The 17,503-nt window shown below is 40.1% G+C and overlaps 1 long non-coding RNA gene across 1 annotated transcript in view; it reads right to left on the bottom strand.

Moving 5' to 3' along the window:
- LOC130362088 (uncharacterized) overlaps positions 1-17,503 on the bottom strand; it is an 80,815-nt gene that overhangs the window by 19,075 nt on the left and 44,237 nt on the right. The window contains exon 2 of the long non-coding RNA XR_008891274.1: positions 8,517-8,608. This is a non-coding gene — a long non-coding RNA (uncharacterized LOC130362088). The remainder of the gene's footprint in view (positions 1-8,516; positions 8,609-17,503) is intronic.

Raw genomic sequence — 17,503 nt, 5'->3', positions numbered from 1 at the left:
ATCCTCCGGTCAAGTCCTCGACCACCGGTCCAATATCAGCCAGAAAACAATAGAAAGATGGATCTCCAGCAGGCGCTTTAACAGCATGAATTAAGGATGAAATATTCAAAGATCATATAGCAATTTATTTAGGCACACAAAGCAACGCGTTTCCTGCCCATAGCGGGCACTTCATCAGGCAAATGTGCAGATATAGCCTGATGAAGTGCCCGCTACGGGCAGGAAACGCGTTGCTTTGTGTGCCTAAATAAATTGCTATATGATCACTAAATATTTCATCCTTAATTCATGCTGTTAAAGCACCTGCTGGAGATCCATCTTTCTATTGTTTTCTGGCTGATGTTGTATAAAGAGTCTCTGTGGCATTGGTTCATATGATGAGCTATAGAGGTGTCGTGACGGTCGTGTCTAACATCTCCCAGGTGCTCGAGAATACGTTTTTTAAAGTCTTCCCTATATATTTCTTGGAGAAGGGGCAAATAGCCATATAGATAATTCCCCTAGTACTGCAATTTATAAAGTCTCAGATGATATATTGTTTTCCTGTAACTTCACATGTAAAGCTTTTTGTTGTTAGAACATGTAGGTAGGCTTTACAATGTCGGTAAGGACGGTTGCCTGTAGGTTTAGGGATTCTATCAAACCATGTCGTATGTTTCAATGCCACAGGAGTAAGATGACTATGGGTTATCATATCTCCTATATTCCGACCCCTTCTGAAAGTGATTTGGGGAAATTAAGAAACAACATCTCTCAAATCTGGGTCCATTTGAAGGATCCCCCATTATTTTTTGAGAACCTCACGCATTTGTGATACTCCATTATCATACGTGGCTATTACTCGCATTGTTGCTGTCATATTATCATGATTTCTTGGTGTTAAGAGTGAGTATCTGGGGGTTCGTAAAGCATACTGGTATGCTGACCGTAAAGCATGTTGAGGGTAGCCTCTATTTGTGAACCACCTCCTCAGGTCCTGTGCCTCCCGAATAAAGTCCCCCCTCTCTGAGCAGTTCCTCCTGATACTGCTCCCTCGGGATATCCCTTTTAAGGGGTCCCGGGTGGCAGCTCTCCCACCTCAGGAGTGAATTTGTAGCAGTGGATTTCCTGTACACTGTAGTACGGAGACTCCCGTCATTGTTTTTATAGATGAGAATGTCGAGAAATGGTAAAGATGTCTGATTGTGTTCATAAGTGAATATCAGGCCTATAGAGTTGACATTCAGGGATTTCAGAAAGTCCTCGAACTGCTGCACATTTCCCTGCCAAAGTATAAATATATCATCAATAAAACGAGTCCAAAGTAGTGCTCGCTCACTAAATTGTTCCCTGAAATCAACAAAAACTTAGGGGGCCTCCCACCAGCCCAGAGTGAGGTTCGCATAGCTGGGGGCACAGGGGCTCCCCATAGCGGTCCCTCTGAGCTGGTGGAAGAATTTCCCGTTAAATAAAAAATAATTGTGTGTAAGTGTGAAGTGCAGCAGTTCGAGAATGAAATCATTATGTGCTTTAAACTGATTACCCCTGAATGCCAAAAAGTAGGCCACTGCTCCTAATCCTATCTCATGTGGTATAGAGGAGTACAGCGCCTCCACATAAAGAGAAACCCCTTTGTGGACTTTGGGCAGGGCATAGAAGGTAGGAATGATAGGATTTTTCTTGGAGCAGAAATTCACATTCTTGGTCACTGCTAAGTTTTCTCGACCTTGCTTGAACCACAATAGACTGGAGCTCTTTTTTATATGCAACAGTAGGATCACCGGGTAGAATCTCGTATGTTAATCTATCATTAAGCAGTCTATTACACATATTGACATATTGTAGTCAATCAAGGGCCACCATATTCCCCCCCTTGTCCGCAGATGTTCATTTTTTTGAAGTTGTTGTATCACTTTACGTTCCTCACGGGAAAAATTTAGTCTAGATGCAGACAAGGTAGGGACTTCCATCATTCTGATGTCTTTAGTTACTAGCTCGAGGAAAACATCAATACAGGAGGTTTCTCAAATTGGTGGGAAGGATTTGTTTTGTAGTTTACATGTAGTGAAAGGCCCCTCCCTCCGGTACCTAGAGTTATAGTCTATAAGGGACGCTAAGTCACGTACTGCCGGAAGTTCATTAAGGCCAATACCTAATTCCTGGCACTCCTTTCTGTCACGAATCTTATGAAACTTAACAGATGGAGGTCCTTGGTCCAATTGAATCTGTCAAAGGCCACTGTTGGTACAAATGAGAGACCACGACCAAGGACCCCCATCTGTGCCTGTGTCAAAGTAAATTTAGAAAGATTGATAACCTGTAAAGCTCCTTCATCCTTATCTATTTTCGGGGTTCTCTGACTCTTGTTGGGTATGGATCCCTGTAGGGTTCCCTGTGATCCCCCCCCCCCCCCTAAAAAAAGGAGGAGGACCAGAGGATGATAATCCAGAGGATACCAGACCAGGCGAATTTTTGCTCCGCTGTTCTGAGTACGGTTTCCTATTGGTGTCTCCTCTGCCTCTGTTAGACCCTCTTCCTCATCAAGGATAGTAGTTTCCTCGTCCGCGTCTGCCCTGCGAGCTTGTTCTATCGTTCTCACCGGGTTCAGTATCGGATGAGGAAATATCCGTCTCTGTATCTCGATAATTTGAACCCCTAGACAGAACACTGTAAGCCCTGTTTTCCCTGAATTCTTGTAAGTCTCTTACAAATTGTATAGGCTTACGTTCTTTGAGCTGATATTGGAATCTTTCTAATGTATTCTTGGTATGTGTTTCCTTAAAGGAGAACTCCAGAATATAAAAATTGTCGCCCATACTGCCGGCAGTAAAAAAATAAAGATGTACATACCTTCCTCCACTCCCCCGGAGCCTCCAGTAACCGGCTCCGGTCTCCGCCGCGATCCACTTCCTGGTTGCCGGTGGTCGGATGAATCATACTGCGCTCAGCCAATCCCCAGCCGCAGCGAAGTCAGACTCGGCCGGCGATAGGCTGAGCGGCTTCCGACACTATGGGGGACAATTTTTATGTTCAGGAGTTCTCCTTTAATACTGAACTCCGGGTCGTCCTTGAATCTTAGGACGATTCTCCTTTATTCTTTTTATTTAGACTCTGCTATAGATAGATTTATTTTTTCTTCCTCCAGTAATATTTCAATAGATTTTAAGGAGGTAGATGTAGCCTCAACCTCCCACTTCTTTAGAACTGATGGAGTCCTAAGTCTCACTGCCGGTAGTACGGGATTCCGCAATCCCCTAGCACTATTTTGTGTCTCAAGACACTATTTTGCGTCTCTATAAACATAGAGAGAGTGACATAATGGGTGAACAGGACCCAAGGAGGATTCCACGGTATAATTATTTTTTTTTTATTTAATGGGAAATTCTTCCACCAGCTCAGAGGGACCACTATGGGGAGCTCCTGTGCCCCCAGCTATGCGAACCTCACTCTGAGCTGGTGGGAGGCCACCCAAGTTTTTGTTGATTTCAGGGAACAATTTAGTGAGCGAGCCCTACTTTGGGCTCGTTTTATTGATGATATATTTATACTTTGGCAGGGAAATGTGCAGCAGTTCGAGGACTTTCTGAAATTCCTGAATGTCAACTCTATAGGCCTGACATTCACTTATGAACACAATCAGACATCTTTACCATTTCTCGACATTCTCATCTATAAAAACAATGATGGGAGACTCCGTACTACAGTGTACAGGAAAGAAACACAAACCGACACTCCACTCTTAGTAAATGAGGGCCATAGTGTGAGAACTCATTATTACAGATGCATTGGGAAAGCATTTAAAAAGTCAGGCTGTCAAACCCCAGCCTGACTTTTTAAATGCTTTCCCAATGCATCTGTAATAATGAGTTCTCACACTATGTGTCTCTAAACACCCATTAGTGGGCGATATAGCCAATAAGTCCAGACCTGGGTGCACAGCAGGTACTGGTTAGTGTACCAAGTGAGTGAGACACATGAATTCAGACCAAATAGACAGTAAGATGTGGTCACCTTAGTGGTGATTTGTGAATAAAGTGGTCAATACTGATAAAGTGGTCAATATCTGGTACTTTCACTTATGTAGAAGTCCAGCGAGAAGGCTATAACAATTACCTAAGACCCAATATACTGATATAGGGATCAAGGATAGAACACTCCATCCAGCCACAATTAGCAGGCACCCTACTAGTGATCTATGTATATATTGACCAGAGGTCAGCCTGATAAGGGATCTGTCTATTCAGCGCACAAATGTTATTTCAGTGCGATGTCATTGGGTTAGTGGTTTTAATAGTGCAGTATTATTTCTCACCTTCATATACAATTTTTTTTAATAATTTGATTAAAAATTATGTTTTATTAGAACACATACTTCTATAGAGGTCTCCTGTTAACCCCTTTGGGGTTAAATTGTTTTTTAGATTTGATACCTCTGTATGTGCTCAGTGGCCTTTTGTTGGTAGGTTAAACCTAAGATCATGGCCCCACTGGGACCCATGGTAGGGTCGGCCTTGGGACCAGACGACCATCTGATGTGTTTGGGGTCCTCTCAAATCTCTCCCAATGGCAGATGTGGGTGAAAGAAGAATCAGGCAGTTTGATGTTTAGGGAAGATAAGCTGCCGCCAAAGGAGCATGGTAGTGGTTTGATCCCCACTCCCATTTAGAACAGACGCATCCTAAGCTGTGCCAAGCATGCAAGTGTATGGGTGAAGGGAGAGTTAGATATCTGCCCTGAACAAGTCTTTAGCAAGAGCTATGTGGAGTTGTAATTGTCATTGTAATTGTCTATAAACTTAAATGGAATATGCCCCATTTAGTCTACATGCTGCAACTGTTTTCAGTATTGCATACGAAAATATTATTTTCCCAAAAATAAGACATCCTCTGAAAATATGACCTAGTAGAGGTTTTGCTGAATTGCTAAATATAAGGTGTCCCCCCAAAAATAAGACCTAGCAAAGTTTTTGTTTAGAAGCATGCCCGCGAAACAGAACACCAGAGCATGCAGCTGTGATTTTTTTTTGTTAAATATGTGCTAATTTTACACAGTGTATACCCAGCCTCATTTTTGGAACAATGATAACCCACATTATAATGTCCAAATGTCCTAATAGGATCAATGGGCAAGAATTGTCTTTTCAAAGTGATCCCTTTAGCTCTCTCAGATTAATTAATTCAAGCCTGATTTACCCTGAGGAAGATAAGTGCATTCTAGGAATTGTAGTACTGAGCAGCTGCTCAAAAAGGAAATAATGTTTCTAATATCATATGGGAGAGGATTACAGATGCACAATATATATGGATTTTTGGTGGTTTTAGAACTGAGGCAGACTGGTAAGGAATGCTAAATGTTTTTGCGTAATGTTTTTTGTAAGGACATCAAAACTATGGACTAGACCTCTGTCAGGACAATAAAACTTTCACACTCTTTATATAAGTACTGGCCCAACAATTTACAACCCCAGCTGTTAACCCCTTAACAACAGGCCAATCGGGTCTGTAAGTCATTTAATGACAAAGTAATTTTAATCCTTTTTTCATAACAGTATTCAAATAATCATTACCTTTAAATTTGTTTTTCATCTAACTAGCCATATGAGGGCTTGTTTTCTCTAGAAAGAAGAGTTGGATTTTTCATTTCCACTATTTTTCTTAAATATATTTTATAAAATGTCTTTATTTTATATTTTCTATGCAAAAAAAACTGCAATTATGCCAAAGTCTTATATGTTCTGTTTACCATGGGGTTAAAATAACATGTTAACTTTATGCTAAAGGTGGTACAAATTTTTTTCGCTATATTCTGAGACCCAAAAGTTTTTCACAAATGTAGCCGTATAACAGCTTTTTTTTCTTTCTTTTTTTTTTTGCTGAAAGATTTATGGGTTTTCTTTCTGTTTCATTCTGATCCATTTTTTTTTTGTTCCATGCAATGATAGGGTGGATAGGGTGAGAGCAAAGCAGTGATTGGCCGCCACCGTCTGGGCAATCACTGCTCTGAGTGGCAAATATGAATTAGTAATGTGAAGTTCTGCAGAGAGCTGCCCACATCTCAGGAATATAATTAGCAATCACAACAGGTCTCAAGAGTCAGACCCGAGGCGATCTGTCCCTTACTACAGATACTACTTCTCCCAACATGGAGCACACTCTGTTCCATGCTGGGAGAAGTGGTAAAAACAAAAATGCCAACATTTTCCGGAAAAAAACGCTAAAAGTCTCAACATGAGTCTCATTTGCCAGGGAGCCAAAAAATGCCAAAAGAAAAAAAAAGCCAAACTGAAAAAAGCCAAGTGGATATGGCATTTTCCAGTTCCCTATTGACTCGCATCACTAACATCTGGCTGCAGTGTTTTTTCACAGAAAAAATGCTGTGCGGCAGAATGGTCATTTTTATTGGCTTTTGTTTAAGTGGAAACCTAGCCTTAAGCTTCTAGTAAATCCTTTGTTATAGCTTTTAAGTTCATATGATTTGCTATTACAGTTTAAATTCTATTATTTTCTATAACAAAGGTGCAGGAATCAGCCAGTAGTAAATGAAGTAATCTTTATTGGAATTGAATAAAAGCTGCCGGCATGCAGCACAGCCAGATAAAAACTTGCAACAAAGCTCAGAAAGAGGTGCGGTCCATGTACCACTGGCTGATTCCTGCACCTTTGCTATTGCTTGTTTGAAGTTCCAGCTGTGTTGGGGGATTCCTGTGAGCGGACCTACATTGCTTCTATCATTTTCTATAATATTCTGTAATGTAATTTGCATTCCCAGAAATACATCTACCATTATACAAAGTCTAAACAGATATCTGTAAATATAAACCTAACATATAAATCGATTATCTAATGGTTCCCCCATATCCAGATCATCATCTTTCTGGGCAACAGTGACTTACATTAATCAAATTAAGAAATATCCTTTTTACAAACTGTACTCATTTTCCGTCCCTCCAGCACCTGTTCTTTACTGGCTTCTTTCCCGAGCTTCCTTCTACAAATGCCAGCTGAATAAATAACTTAAAGGGTTTATAATTTTGTCCCAGTGTGTTACATGTTTTATTGTAAAAATATGCATGATAAAATAAACAGTATTAGTAATGCATTCTTACATGTTGGGGATTCCTACAACAATTCCACATTTTGGAACACCCTGCCAAGAGTAGGATTCAGTGGTTCTCTTTGGTTTGTATAACTGCTTAATAAAAAAAACAGATGGTTCAGAGAAGTGGGGAGCAAAGGGATCCCAATCTGATTCTTTCTAGATTTAAAGGGGTCATCAAACATCCCCGATCCTTTACACAATATTACCATATATAGTCCCCCTAAACTGTCCCCCATAATGCTCATTTGGTGCCCTGCAGAGTAAAAGTGGGTAGGTAAGTGGGTCCCCCATCAGGTAGATAGGTTTTATATTAAGTATGTCTTTCACAGTAGAGGTAGTTACCCAATTAGAAAAGTATAACCATAGGTAGATAGTTCCCCCATTATGCAGGTAGTTCCTGAATGTGGCATTAAGAGATGCACCAACAAATGGTGAACAATACACCACAATTTAAACACAAAACAAAAGATACATTTCCTATATGCTTTGCTTGAAAAAGAAACCATCTCCTGAATGAAATAAAGGAGGTGATTTATTAAGCCCATGCAGGTGCTTTTAGTCATTGAAAAGTTGGAAATTTTGTGTAAGCCATCGTTGACTAAAAATGTTTAACTTTTCAAAAAAGTGGGTGTGGTCTAGTGTTAAAGTGGGTGTGGCCTCCTAATGAATTGGCCAAATGCTACAGCCGTTGGCACTTTACTTATGGCTGGCGTGTACAACACCAGCCTTGGTAATTCACCCCCAAAGTTTTCAGTCTTTTATTGATCTTTTTGTGTGTGGACATTATGTGCTTTACTAAATTCTGCTGACATTGGAACAGGAACCATCTGGCTGCTGCCTTGCTGGGACCGTCCTAGTCCATTCCTGTAAATTGTAAGTTCTGCTTGTCTACCTTTTTTATTTCTCACCTTACTAACAAGAAAACAAAGGGATCATGGCAAAAAGAGGACAGTTACAAATACAGAGATTAGAAGAAGGGGTACATAGCACAGACAGGCAGATATATTTTACAATACTAATATATAAAAATGCAAACAAAGATCATACAACTGAGATACCCTTTATTAACTATAGTAAAATTTAATTCCTGAAAAAAAAATGATATCTATATATATATATATATATATATATATATATATATATATATTAGTTAGGAGTAGCCGTATTAGTCCAGTGATGCAAAAAGCAAAATCATCGGTAGTTGTAGTATCTTGTAATACAAGATACTGCAACTACCGATGATTTTGCTTTTTATATATATATATATATATATATATATATATATATATATACATACATATGATTATGTGCTGTTGTATGCTGTGCTATATGTGCCACAAGAAAGCATATATGTGCACTGAAAAAAAAAGCACAGAAGCCATTCTTATCTCATCATAAATCCATATCTATGTTTATCACTGACATTTACCTATACTTACCGTAAATGGGTAATAATAAAGGATCCATAAACAAACATCACATTTAGGAAAGCCAGCTGAGTATGATATTAAGTTCACTTCAAAAGGAAAATCTGGAAGATAAGATTAGCGCACTTTGACATTTGAAAGCTGACATGACATATATCTGATGGAAGGCAATCACTTTAAATTACCTTAATGTACATTTATTACAGACATTACCAACTATACCACATATTGACTTACAATTAGACATCTGTTCACTGTGTGGATATTTACAAATGTTAAGAGGGTAAGTAAAATTTGCTAATTATACATTACTGCTATATACTATATCATATATATTATATTATAGTCAATGTTTATGAGGACATTTAATACCAGTTTTAATAAAAAGTTATTTCATTTTTGCTACTAAAGAAACCATTTACATTGTAATAGAATAATCTTCATGTTTAGCCTGATTTCACTTCCAGTTCACACATCGTTTGGCAGAAAATGGCAGAAAATTGTAAAATATAGAATATGCCATATACAAATTGCTCCATATTTTTAACACAATAATAAGTATTTCTGGTATATGCTCCTATACATGTATGGAAGTACCACAACTCCACAATACCGGCATATTGCCTGTGATTGCCTGACAAAAATGTGCTGCATACTGAGTACACAGAAATTTCCAGTGTAAAATTCTGCATGCACTTGAAAAATAGTTCAGTACAAACTCAAACCATGTAGGATGTGCTAAGAACTGTATATATGTACTTTTATTGCGGTGCAAGATCTGGATCCAAAGTTTTTTTCATATCGTCCACTTCAACTACTCCATTGCCAAAACCCCAGAGGAAATGGGGCTGTCCCAGGGCTGCTGACCAACGCTCCCTTTGTGATATGCTAATAGAGATGTTGTGCTCTCAGCACAACATAATCTAGTAAGCGCAACTGCTCATTAAAACATCTTCCTATATCTCTGGGTAATGCACTAGGAACGAGGTCCGTTTAAAAAAAAATAGTTTTCCTATTACATAGCAATGTAAAATTCTGAAACTAAAAAGCCAGTCACAATAATATATTGATATAGTAATAATACTAGCAGAGTACCCGACGTTGCCTGGTCTTTCTACCTAAATCTTGTGGAAAAGGAAAAGCTACAATGATGTTCTTTTCCTCATAACCCATACTTATTTCATGACCTTTATATCCTGTGGTCATATGCAGTCTTCATATTCGTTCCTGATATCCCATCCCTATATGCAGTCCTCATATCTTGACTTAATATCCTGTCCTCTTATCTCGACCTCACATCCTGACCTCACATCCCGTCCTCATATCTCAACCTTATATCTTGACCTCACATCCGGTAATCATATCACCTCCTCATATCCTGCCCTCATATGCTGTCCTCATATCTTGACCTCACATTCGGTCATCACATGCCATCTTCATACAGTGGGGCAAAAAAGTATTTAGTCAGTGCAAGTTGTGCAAGTTCTCCCACTTAAAAAGATGAGAGAGGCCTGTAATTTTCATGATAGGTATACCTCAACTATGAGAGATAGAATGAGAAAATAAATCCATAAAATCACATTGTCTGATTTCTAAAGAATGTATTTACAAATCATGGTGGAAAATAAGTATTTGGTCAATAACAAAAGTTCATCTCAATACTTTGTTATATACCCTTTATTGGCAATGACATAGGTCAAACCTTTTCTGTAAGTCTTCAAAAGGTTTTCACACACTGTTGCTGGTATTTTGGCCTGTTCCTAAATGCAGATCTCCTCTAGAGCAGTGATGTTTTGGGGCTGTCGCTGGGCAATACAGACTTTAAACTCCCTCCAAAGATTTTCTATGGGGTTGATATCTGGAGACTGGCTAGGCCCCTCCAGGACCTTGAAATGCTTCTTACGAAGCCACTCCTTCGTTGCCCGGGGAGGGGGGGTGTTTGGGATCATTGTCATGATGAAAGACCAAGCCACATTTCATCTTCAATGCCCTTGCTGATGGAAGGAGGTTTTCACTCAAAAACTCATGATACATGGCCCCATTCATTCTTCCTTTTACACAAATCAGTCGTCCTGGTCCCTTAGCAGAAAAACAGCCCCAGAGCATGATTCTCCCAATACTCTTCTAAATCATCCAAATGCTCTCCAGCAAACTTCAGATGGACCTGGACATGTACTGGCTTAAGCAGGGGAACACGTCTGGCACTGCATGATTTGAGTCCCTAGCGGAGTAGCGTGTTACTGATGGTAGCCTTTGTTACTTTGGTACCAGCTCTCTGCAGGTCATTCACTAGTTCCCCTGTGTGGTTCTGGGATTTTTGCTCACTGTTCTTGTGATCATTTTGACACCACAGGGTGAGATCTTGTGTGGCGTACCAGATCGAGGAAGATTATCAGTTGTCTTGTATGTCTCCCATTTTCTAATAATTGCTCCCACAGTTGATTTTTTTCACACCAAGCTGCTTGCCTATTGCAGATTCAGTCCTCCCAGCCTGGTGCAGGTCTAAATTTTTTTGTTTCTAGTGTCTTTCGACAGCTCTTTGGTCTTGGCCATAGTGGAGTTTGGAGTGTGACTGTTTGAGGTGGTGGACAGGTGTCTTTTATACTGATAACAAGTTCAAACAGGTGCCCTTAATACAGGTAAACGAGTGGAGGACTTAGAAATCTTGCTTGTTTGTAGGTGGCCAAATGCTTATTTTCCACCATAATGTGCAAATAAATTCTTTAAAAATCAGTCAATGTGATTTTATGGATTTTCTTTTTCTCATTATGTCTCTCATAGTTGAGGTATACCTATGATGAAAAATACAGGCCTCTCTCATCTTTTTAAGTGGGAGAACTTGCACAATTGGTGGCTGACTAAATACTTTTTTCTCCACTCTATCTTGTCCTCATATCTTGATCTCATATCCTGTAATCATATCACGTCCTCACATCCCAACCTCATATCACGTCCTTATATCGCAACCTTATATCCAGTCTCTTATATCTCGTCATCATATCCCACCCTCATATTCCACCGTCATATTCTGTACTTCTATCATGGCCTAATATTCCGTCCTCATATTGTGACGTCATATCCCATCCTCATATTCCATCCTGCATATCCTGTTCTCGTATCCCATCCACCGCACTAACTATTGTCTGCACCTGCCTTCCGCACAGTTGGCAGCTAATCTCTGAAGCCTGAGAGTAACATGTTCAGGAAATGTACTGCATGCCTAACAGACTTTTATGGGAATTCAGAGAAAAGCCTCCACCCTCGCAAAAGGGGGTGGGTTAGGGTTAATAAAACTCTAGCATATGTACCAAGTTTCATCAAAGTATCTCCAGACATTTGGAAGTGAAGCTGGAACATACATACACACTCATTTACATACACACATCTTGAGTTTTAATTAAATATATATATATATATATATATATATATATATATATATACATGTATATACAGTGGTTCCTCAACATACAATGGTAATTGGTTCCAGGTGGACCATCGTTTGTTCAAACCATCGTATGTTGAGGGTTTGGGATGCTCAATAATACTCACATGTCCCCCCTGCTCTGGCCCGTCAGTTTGCTGCTCCTCTGCTGCCATATCACCACTTTGCCGCTGCCCTGCGCTGTTGCCGATATATACAAGGTATTTATTCATTGAATAATTATCACCTGAATGTCTTTGTGCCAGTTAAAATAATATGAATTGCTTAAGAACCATATACTGGAATGCGCATGCGCTAATATGAGGTAAGTGGATAGTTCATATATTGATGTAGCGCATTACGACCAGGAATCACATAACTTAATCATGTGAATGGGGATGAGGGGTCACATTATAGACCAATGTGATCGAAATAAACTAAGAACAGTCACGGAAGTGATCACATGCCTGACCGAAACACGGAAGTATGCATCCCATAGTAATAGGTTAAATGCACAGGACAGGAAGGGTGGTAAGTTAACCATTGGTTGACATATAGCGTCACGGAGGTCTGATTAATCATTCAGAGATCGTGTTATACGCTAGGTTAGTTACCAATATGATGTGGCAAATAAGGATTGGCATAGGGGAATAATGGAAGGTGTTCACACCTACAAACAGAGGCTATTTAAGTCACGGGATTTAGGTATAGTGTCATTAACAACTCGGCCCTTGATAAAGCTCGTTACTGCCAGCAAAATGGGGGGTGTCAGGGTTTTGTGTTTTAAACAGCAGCTTTTGGATCAGAATATATTATCCACGTTAATATAGTTGGACCTATTGGTAAACTCCTGAGAAGAGAAATAAATAGAAGCATCCAGGCCGTGAGCTATAATACCAACTATATGAGAAAGGAATAGGAGTATAAGCTCCATAATGAACTGATCACTCAGCTGTGTTTTTAATACACATCATATTTGGTTTTTCACACTTTTGTTAAGTTTTAAATATGAGGAATAATAAAGAGGAATATTAACTATTAAAAATATAATAAATATTATTATATAATATTAATAATAGTAATACTATTAATAATATTATATAATAAATAATATTATATAATATTAATAATAAAGAGGAATATTAACTTTAATAGGGTTCCCTAGTTTAGGAATTTAGTCCCAGGAGGGCGCAAGCCTGAATGGGAATTGGTAATTATGATCTCCTTAGAACTAGATCAACCACTATTTAAGATATCTGCTACAGCAGCATTGTCAGTCAAGAATATCACAGTAGCATTGGTCCACAAAAACTGCTGTGAGGCCTTTGGTATAAACAATGATATGCCATTACATTGGGACAAAAAATTGTCCCACATGGCTAGGTCAGCTTGCGCTTCTCTACTAACCAGACAGTGCTGTCCTGATCAGAAGCTGTAGGTAGCAAATGAAGTAGTCTGGAGACAAAGGATCTACCTCGGGGAATTATTCTCCCAGCAAAATTAAGCATGCCGAGGAATGATTGCAGCTCCACCTTGGTGGACAACTTTGACACTACTACCTTGTGAATGGCAGCCCTGATCCTGGACAGCTTATTTTGTGGGAGACTAGCTTGCATTTTGACCGTGTCTAACCGAAAAATCCGAAAATGTGATCTCAGTACTGGGGCCCTCGACCTTGTTTGGTGCCACCGGAACCTGAAGGTTAGCAAAAATGGTACGTAAGGTATCAAGGTCATGAGGAACCATTGCAGGATGCTCAATCAAAACAAAGTCATCAAGATAATGTATTACACAATTACAATGACCTCTATTGATTAATACCCAGAGGATGGTCTGTGCAAACTGATCAAAAATTCATGGGCTGCTTTTGGAGCCAAATGTCAGTTTGCTAGAAAAATAATACTGGTCGTCCCACTTGATGCAATGCCATTGCCATAACCACAAGTAGGTGTCTGAAAAACATGCTGTGTGACCCTGGTGCCTGTAGTCGTGACAGGTCTAGCGTAACCATCGTGCCTGTTGTGGTGACTGGTCTAGCGTAAACATTGTGCCTGTAGTCGTGACAGGTCTAGCGTAAACATTGTGTCTGTAGACGTGACAGGTCTAGCGTAACCATCATGCTGTATACTACGGTTTTAGGTCCGGTCACAAAACTGGATACGGGTCAAAAATTAGCCGACCGGAGTCACCGTTTGACTCTGGTCGGCTCATTAATGTGAATGGAGTTCAGCGCTGGTCCGGCTGGGGTACGGGAGAGCCCATTTTTCCCCTCCCCCAGCCGGATCCGGCCCCCGTAGTGTAAAAACGAGATGTGAATGCAGCCTTTGTATCATGTGTTATAATAGTGGTCTGAGTTTTCCACATGCTTACACGCTTATTATTTTAGTTTTGTTACATAGGTACATCTGCATCATTTTCCTTCTTATTACAAGGCATTTGTCTGCAAATGTTCTGTTAGTATAAGGTAAAAATAAATAAAAATAAATACAAATGTTGAACAGTGTTTTACTGTGCATACTCCACCCACAGGTGCATGTTCTAAGTCTTATATCCATTGTGCTAAAACCTCCCTGGCAGGATAAGTATACAACAGTTTTAGGTCCGGTCACAAAACTGGATATGGGTAAAAAATGAGTCGACCGGAGTCACCGTTTGACTCCGGTCGGCTCATTAACGTTAATGGAGTTCAGTGCTGGTCCGGCTGGGGTACGGGAGAGCCCGGTTTGCCCCTCCCCCAGCCGGATCCGGCACCCATAGTGTAATGCCGAGATGTGAATGTAGCCTTAGCTGGACTCTAAGGCTAAGTTCCCACTTGTTTTTTTTTTTGGCAGTTTTTGGAAAACTGCCACTGCAGTTTTTGAGCTAAAGCCAGAAATGTATTCAAAAGGAATAGGACATATAAAGTAAGGACTTACACTTCTCCTCCCTTATGGATCCACTTCTGACTTTGGCTAGGGTGGAAACTTAGCCTTTGGCTAGGGTGGAAACTTAGCCTTAGTGGAAACTTAGCCTTAGGGTGCGACTGGTAACAACCGTGCCTGAGCAGGACATGTATCAGTAAACTAAGAATGAACAAATGTTCCGATACAATAATGGGCTACAGTTTGAGCCTATGCATTGAGTGCACAATATATACCCAGGACACATCAAGTGGGCTGAGATGCAGCTGTGCTATATATAACCGGCTAGCGTGCATGTGTACATAGCTGGAGCTACACAACAAACATGTGCAGACAGCCAGAACCCCACCCGTATGCAGGTAGGTATGAAGGTACAGTAATTGACGACGTGGAAAACAAAGCTCAATGCAGCTGCTGCACAGATCACGGACCCCACTCTGCTAGACAGCAGGCACTGATCAGCCTGCATGCCGCCCGTAACCTTTGCCCATAAGAATGTAACTTTTAATAGGACATTTAAAAATCCCACATAACGTATGGTAAAAATGTGACCAAAATTTAAGCTAAAAATGTCAAAAAATGAAATAAAACATATAATCTAATTCCATCGTAGTAGGTGGAAGAAACACGCAGGGAGGTTAGCATGTTTCAGGGGGACGAGGACAAACATTTACGTTCAATGTTCTGAAGGGGTTATGGTCGAAGCAACACTAGCCAAGAAGGGTGTAATCATGTGAGGGGGTTAGGGTGAGGTAGTATGCCCCCCCCCCCCAACCTATACTATATATCTAGAACAAAAACATTATACAGGGTGGGCCATTTATATGGATACACCTTAATAAAATGGGAATGGTTGGTGATATTAACTTCCTGTTTGTGGCACATTAGTATATGTGAGAGAGGAAACTTTTCAAGATGGGTGGTGACCATGGCGGCCATTTTGAAGTCGGACATTTTGGATCCAACTTTTGTTTTTTCAATAGGAAAAACAATGATGTGCTTGGTTTTAACGTAACTTTATTCTTTCATGAGTTATTTACAAGTTTCTGACCACTTATAAAATGTGTTCAATGTGCTGCCCATTGTGTTGGATTGTCAATGCAACCCTCTTCTGCCACTCTTCACACACTGATAGCAACACCGCAGGAGAAATGATAGCACAGGCTTCCAGTATCCGTAGTTTCAGGTGCTGCACATCTCGTATCTTCACAGCATAGACAATTGCCTTCAGATGACCCCAAAGATAAAAGTCTAAGGGGGTCAGATCGGGAGACCTTGGGGGCCATTCAACTGGCCCACGATGACCAATCCACTTTCCAGGAAACTTTTCATCTAAGAATGCTCGGACCTGACACCCATAATGTGGTGGTGCACCATCTTGCTGGAAAAACTCAGGGAAAGTGCCAGTTTAAGTGCATAAAGAGGGAAACACATCAAGTGGATTGGACGTCGTGGGCCAGTTGAATGGCCCAAAAGGTCTCCCGATCTGATCCCCTTAGACTTTTATTTTTGGGGTCATCTTAAGGCAATTGTGTATGCTGTGAAGATACGAGATGTGCAGCACCTGAAACTACAGATACTGGAAGCCTGTGCTAGCTTTTCCCCTGCGGTGTTTGAAGAGTGGGAGAAGAGGGTTGCATTGACAATCCAAAACAATGGGCAGCACATTGAACACATTTTATAAGTGGTCAGAAACTTGTAAATAACTCATGAAAGAATAAAGTTACGTTAAAACCAAGCACATCATTGTTTTTCTTGTGAAATTCCCAATAAGTTGTATGTGTCACATGACCCTCTTCCTATTGAAAAAACAAAAGTTGGATTAAAAATGGCCAACTTCAAAATGGCCGCCATGGTAACCACCCATCTTAAAAAGTTTCCCCCCTCACATATACTAATGCGCCACAAACAGGAAGTTAATATCACCAACCATTCCCATTTTATTAAGGTGTATCCATATAAATGGCCCACCCTGTATTATCCTAGCTTATACAGTGCATCCGCATTGCAGTTATTTCATCTGTGTATAAGAAGTGAAGAACACTTTTTAGATACATTTGCACACAGACACTTAAATAAAAACAATTATACGTGTGTTCTTTTATTCATCAATATATAGCAAATAATAGGATACATTTTCTAGGAATGTAAACAAGTGGATAGTCAGCATATGGGCTTAACATATGGATAGCCAGCATATGGGCTTAACATATTATGAAATGCAGCTGCATTTCACATTTGGAACAGTGGGCTGTGCAAATGAAAAATTACATTTTTCATTTTCACGGACCACTGTTCCAAAAATCTGTCAGACACCTGTGGGGCGTAAATGCTCACTGCACCCCTTATTACCTTCCATGAGGGGTGTAGTTTCCGATATGGGGTCACATGTGTCCACTGTTCTGGCAGCATGGGGGCTTTGTAAACATACATGGCTTTCAATTCCAGCCAAATTCTCTCTCCTAAAGCCCAATGGGGCTCCTTCTCTTCTGGGCCCTGTAGTATGCATGCAGAGCACAAATTATGTGGGGCTTTTTTCTGATTACCCCTTGTGAAAATGAAAACTTTAGGGTAACACCAGCATTTTAGTGAAAAAAAATAAACTTTTTCATTTTCATGTCCAATTTTAATGAAAATTTGTCAAACACCTGTGGGGTGTTAAGGCTCACTATACCCCT

The sequence above is a fragment of the Hyla sarda genome, chromosome 3, assembly GCF_029499605.1.
Source record: "Hyla sarda isolate aHylSar1 chromosome 3, aHylSar1.hap1, whole genome shotgun sequence".
NCBI lineage: Eukaryota > Metazoa > Chordata > Amphibia > Anura > Hylidae > Hyla > Hyla sarda.
The sequence above is the reverse complement of the archived record's forward strand: the minus strand, read 5'-3'. Positions and strand labels throughout refer to the sequence as shown.